The following is a 6,558-nucleotide window of genomic DNA, read 5'->3' on the forward strand; positions in this document are numbered from 1 at the left end:
GAGTTGGCTAGGACTTGGGAAATCTAATCAATTAGTTCACTTGACTTTCCCTTGCTTACACAAAGGTTAACTAAGTGGGATTAACTTTCATTCTCATAGGAGTAACTAGGATAGGACTTCCAAATTTTCATATATTGCCAAAAGTTTATTTTATAGTTAATTATTTATTTTATTTGTCATTGAATTTACTTGTTCCTCACTTTCAAAACCCCAATTTACAAAAACCCATTACCAATAATAAGAACATATATCCCTGCAATTCCTTGAGAAGATGACCCGAGGTTGAAATACTCGGTTATCAATTTTAAAAGGGTTTGTTACTTGTGACAACCAAAACATTTGTAAGAAAGGTTGATTGCTTGGTTTAGTAACTATACTTACAAGGAGAGTTTACTATAACTTCTAAACCATCAATCTTCAAGTTCTTCAGTCTACAGAGAGGTTTGCAACACAGAAAAAATACCACCAGCTCGACCACTCAAAGGCAAAAAAGGAGGAGGAAACCGGGCTGAATATTGTGAATACCATCGAATCCACGGGCACTCCACCAATGAGTGTTTTGACTTAAAAAAACGTCATAGAAAAGCTCGTACGAGAAGGAAAGCTGGATCAATACCTGGCCACCCGTGATGATGAACAAAGGAAAAGAAGAAGAGCAGAAGACGTCGGACCAACCGCGCGATCATCCCGGACGGCAGAAAGACATGTCTACATGATACACGGTGGATTCGCCGGGGGAGGAATCTCCAAATCATCCCGCAAAAGACATCTCAAAGACGTATACCACATCACAGAAAAGAAGGAAACACCCGACATACCAGCGATCACTTTTACCAAGGAAGATGCATCCGGCGTCACGTCAGGGCATGACGATCCCATGGTCATCACTATTATACTGGCAAACGCAAATCTTCACCGTACATTGATAGACCAGGGGAGCTCTGCCGATATCTTTTTCAAAATTGCCTTCGATAAACTCGGCTTTGAAGAAAAAGAACTCAGAGCATATCCGGACAGCCTGTTCGGGTTAGGAGATACCCCGGTTCAACCAATGGGATACATCCCACTCCACACAACCTTTGGAAAGGGAAGTCAGTCAAGAACACTCAAAATAGATTACATCGTCGTTGACGTAAGCTCAGCCTACAATGCCCTAATAGGTCGGACAATGTTAAATCAACTCGGCACAATAGTCTTGACCCCACATCTATGCATGAAGTTCCCAACCGCAGAAGGAATAGCCACAGTAAAGGCAGATCAGAAGATGGCGCGCCACTGTTACAACGAAAGTCTAAACCTCAAAGACAGAGGAGAAGAATTCCACACAATCGAGATCAGTGGAGTTCGGAGGCAGGAGGAGCTCCGCCCACAACCTGAAGGAGAAATAGAGAAAATCCAGATCGGGAACACCCCGGACCAAACAACCAACATCGGCACACTCCTAAAAGGGGACATAAAAGAATCACTAATACAATTCCTACGTGACAACGCCGACATCTTCACGTGGAAGGCCACAGACATGCCGGCATAGATCCTAAACTAATGTGCCACAAGCTAGCAGTCTACCCAGGATCTCGGCCGATACAACAAAGGCGTAGAAAGCTAGGACCAGAACGCTCTCAAGCGGTGGAAGAACAGGTACAAGCTCTACTGGAGGCAGACTTCATAAGAGAAGTCAAATACCCGCTATGGCTTGCTAATGTCGTTTTGGTAAAAAAGTCAAATGGGAAGTGGAGAATGTGCACCGACTATACCGATCTCAACAAAGCTTGCCGGAAAGATCCTTATCCACTCCCAAACATCGACGCACATTAGATGCCTCCTTCGGATACAAATACTCTCCTTCATGGACGCATAATCGGGATATAACCAAATCCCAATGTACCCACCCGGCCAAGAAAAAACCTCTTTCTTAACCCCAAAGGCAAATTACTGTTACATTGTTATGTCCTTCGGTATCAAAAGCGCGGGAGCCACTTACCAAAGATTAATGAACAAAGTTTTTTCGGATCACATCGAAAAGATCATGGAGGTCTACGTAGACGACATGTTAGTGAAGATGCAGAACGAAGAGATGTTATTATCCGACCTGACACAAGTATTCAACACCATAAGATGACACGGCATGCGACTCAATCCCACAAAATGTACCTTTGCAGTAGAAGCTGGTAAATTCTTGGGTTTTATGATCACACAGAGGGGAATCGAGGCAAACCCGGACAAGTGCAGGGCCGTACTCGACATGAAAAGCCCGACTTGTATCAAAGAGGTACAACAACTCAACGAGCGATTGGCAGCCTTGTCCAGATTCCTGGCGGGATCTGCAATAAGATCTCTCCCCTTCTACGCCACTCTAAGGAAGGGAAAGGAGTTTGAATGGACAGTTGAATGCGGGCAAGCCTTCTAAGACTTCAAAATATTTCTGGGACAGCCACCTATATTAAGTCGGCCACGGGAAGGAGAACCACTCATCTTGTACCTCGCAGTGGGAAATCGGGCAATAGCCTCAGCACTGGTTCGAGAAGACAACAGTGGGCAACAACTCATATACTTTATCAGAAAATCGTTACAAGGATCTGAGCATAACTACCAGAAAATAGAAAAGTTTGCTTACGCTTTCATAATAACATCTCGACGACTTCGCCCATATTTCCAGTCTCACACTATTAAAATTTGGACCAACCAGCCCATAAAAGGAATCTTATAGAAAATAGAATTGGCAAGCAGAATCTTGAATTGGGAAGTCAAGTTGTCCGAATTCGACCTTTAATACGAAGCTTGGATGGCCATCAAATCTCAATATCTGGCCGACTTCATTGCAGAATTTACGGACACACCGGAAGTCCCCACAGAATGGAATCTATACGTGGACAGCTCCTTGAATAAAACGGGAAGTGGCGCAGGCGTAATAATTGAAAGTGACCAGGGGACCCAGATCGAACTCTCCCTCAAATTTGGGTTCCCTGCCTCAAACAATCAAGCAGAATATAAGGCACTACTGGCTGGTTTGAAGCTGGCTAGGGAGGTTGGAGCTCAAAAACTTATCATCTTCAGCGACTCACAGGTAGTCACTTCAAAGATAACAGGCAGCTACCAAGCCAAAGATCCCACTATGAAAAAGTACCTGGACAAAAGCAGGGAACAGCTCGGACAACTCGGAGAGTATGAGATTCAACACATACCCCGAGAACAGAATGCCCGGGTCGATGCACTCTCAAAACTAGCCAGCACCAAACCAGGAGGCAACAATAGAAGCCTTATCCAAGAAATTCTACAGAAGCCATCAATCTCAGAAGAAGAAAAGGTCCTAGCCATAACAGGTCTCGATCAGGGATGGATGACCCCCATCATTAATTACCTCACCACAGAGGCCCTCCCTACAGATGAGAAGGAGGCAAAGAGGTTAAAACGGGAAGCACAATACTATACCATCATAAATAATACTTTATACAAAAGAGAGATTTCAACACCATTGCTAAAATGCGTGCCGACTTCCAACACTAAGGATATCTTAGAAGAAGTACATAGTGACATTTGTGGCAATCACCTCAGAGTGCAAGCACTAGCCAAAAAAGTACTATGGGCAGGATTCTATTGGCCAACCCTACAAAAAGAAGCCACAGAATTTGTAAGGACATGTTCACCATGTCAAAAGCATGCCAACTTCCACACTGCTCCACCAGAAGAACTCATCAGCGTAACCTCACCTTGGCCATTCGCAAAATGGGGACTCGATCTCCTCGGACCTTTTCCTCAAGGGTCAGGACGAGTCAAATTCCTCATAGTAGGAATAGACTACTTCACAAAATGGATCAAAGCAGAACCCCTAGCCAATGCCACAGCTCAAAAAAGTCAGAAATTCCTATACAGAAACATCGTCACAAGGTTCGAAGTTCCATACTCCATCACTACAGACAATGGTACCCAGTTCACAGACGTAGGCTTCAGAAAACTAGCGGCCGACCTGAATATAAAACAACAATTCACCTCTATTGAGCACCCCCAAGCCAATGGGCAAGCGAAAGCTGCTAACAAAGTTATATTAGCAGGGATAAAACAAAGATTACAGGATACAAAGGGAGCCTGGGCTGAGGAGCTCCCATAAGTCCTATGGGCATATCGAACGACTCCACATTCCATGACAAAGGAGTCACCTTTCCGATTAGCTTATGGAATGGAGGCGATGATCCCAGTGGAGGTCGAAGAAGGATCACCCAGAGTAATCCATTATAGTGAAAAAGCTAATTCCTAACTCCAATGAGAAGAGCTCGACTTACTTCTGGAAATCCAAGAAAGAGCTCGGATAAGGGAAGAAGCGTTGAAACGACGAATGGCCTCTAGATACAACCGAAAAGTAATACAGCGGGCCTTTGTTGAAAACGACCTTATCCTAATCCAAAACGATATAGGAACAACTCGACCTGGAGAAGGAAAGCTAGCAGCAAACTGGAAAGGACCCTTCCGAGTCATAGAAGTCTTGGGAAAGGGCTACTACAAACTTTCCGAACTCGACGGGGGAGAGCTTCCTAGATCATGGCACGCCTGCAACCTAAGAAGGTACTATAGCTAGGGATGATAAAAGATCTTGGACAAGGCGTACTCTTTTTCCTGAAAAAGGTTTTTTAACGAGACGCCCCGCCAAGACCTACAAATCACCCGACTTAGGAAAATTAACTCCTCATGTATATTTGCAATTTCCTTTAAATAAAATTTGTTCAGATTCTCTACAAACGCTCAAGTCATATTATTTTGAAAACATTCATTGCCTGATTATAAAGCTACAGATTGACAAAAAGTAAAAAACGAATTCACTGCGTGATCACGAAAAAAATGAGGGCTAAAAACCCAAATTCTACAAAATCGGCAAAGATGAAAATAGAATAATGCAAGAAGTTATAGAAAGTGATCCATAGAAAGGACCTGACGAGGACCTAATAAAATGGATTGCTATAAAATAACTTAAAAACTGGCCGGCACAAAAAGTCGGACCAGCCACAACAACCCAAGTTATAAGTAAAGCCCTGGAAAGAGGACTGGCTAACCCTATAAAAGAGGATTCCTATAACTTCGAAGAGCCCGACATGAGGAAGTCGGACTCCTACAAAAAAGTTACAAAAGATAATCCTTGAAAGAGACCTAAAACGAGGTCCAAAAAAGAGGATTATCAAGTAACTCGACAGGGCCCGACGTGACAAAGTCGGCCCGGAAAGAAAAAGTTACAAAAGATAATCCCTGAAAGAGACAGGTCCAAAAAAGAGGATTATCAAGTAACTCGACAGGGCCCGACGTGACAAAGTCGGCCCGGAAAGAAAAAGTTACAAAAGATAATTCCTGAAAGAGACCTAAAACGAGGTCCAAAAAAGAGGATTATCAAGTAACTCGACAGGGCCCGAACTGATGATGTCGGCCCAAAAAGACGTAAAGCTACAAAGGCAATCCCCAAAAAGAGACCTGAACAAAGTCCAAGAAAGAGGATTACCAAGCAAACTCGACAGGATCCGACATGATGAAGTCAAGCCCAGGACACAGAAATTACAAATGAAATCCCCAAAAGAGATTTAAACAAGGTCCAAAAAGGAGGATTACAAATGAAATCAAACCAAATAATCAAGATGATTATGTTGGACAAAATCCCAGCCTACTAAGGTACCAAGGTAAGTGCAAGCAAACATGATATAAAAGCTACTAAGTTATGATAATAAACTCCAGAGGCCATCAAAGACTAGCCCCGGAAGCTCGAGAACTACGTTGTTTTTCAAAATAAAGTTGCTAAACGAGCAACCAAAGGAAGTATCAAACAAGTCACCAAAACACCAGTTACAAAGATAAAGAGTTCAAAAGCCCACAAAACGGGCTATACACAAACATGACAGAGAAATCATAGAGGATCCAAAGGCTTTCCAGTAGCAGCATCTTGGGGAGAAGGAGGGCGAGTCTGGAGAGGCACCGCATCCACTGTTCCATCGCCTTGATTTAAGATCTGACAATCAGGATCTGGCTCAACTACGGTCGAGGGGGCTGAAGAAACCGGCATAACAGAAGCTTTAAGAAAAGGCGCAGGAGGAGGTTCAATGTCATCATCGGGATCATCCGGGATAATCTTGCCATCCTTTACTACGTTATCAAGACTAACGAGAGTCAAATCGGCATCAGGGGCAACAATCCAGAACTGCTCCACCAGGTTCTCATAAGCAGCAGTTACACTGCCTACAAGATGGCCTTGGAGCTCGGCATAATCAGCTCGGGCAGACTCCAACTCCTCCCTAAGATCCATCAGCTCCTTATAAGTGGTAACATAGCTATCCTTATGTTTTAGTGCCGTATCCTCAGCCAGTTGCACAGCAGCCGCCAGACCAACAGACCGGGCCTTCTCCCCCTTCAGCTCCTTTTCCAGCTCGGACACCTTCACCTTAAGCTCATCCTTCAAACCTTTGATTCGATCAAACTCTTACTTCGCCTCCTCCATAAAAGCCTTGGTAGCATGAATAGGAAGATCTTGAGCAGTTCAGTATAGAGCCGCTCTCATGTGTGCCAGCGTAATACCGCTCTGGGTAATAT

The sequence above is a fragment of the Arachis duranensis genome, chromosome 6 (genome assembly GCF_000817695.3).
Source record: "Arachis duranensis cultivar V14167 chromosome 6, aradu.V14167.gnm2.J7QH, whole genome shotgun sequence".
NCBI lineage: Eukaryota > Viridiplantae > Streptophyta > Magnoliopsida > Fabales > Fabaceae > Arachis > Arachis duranensis.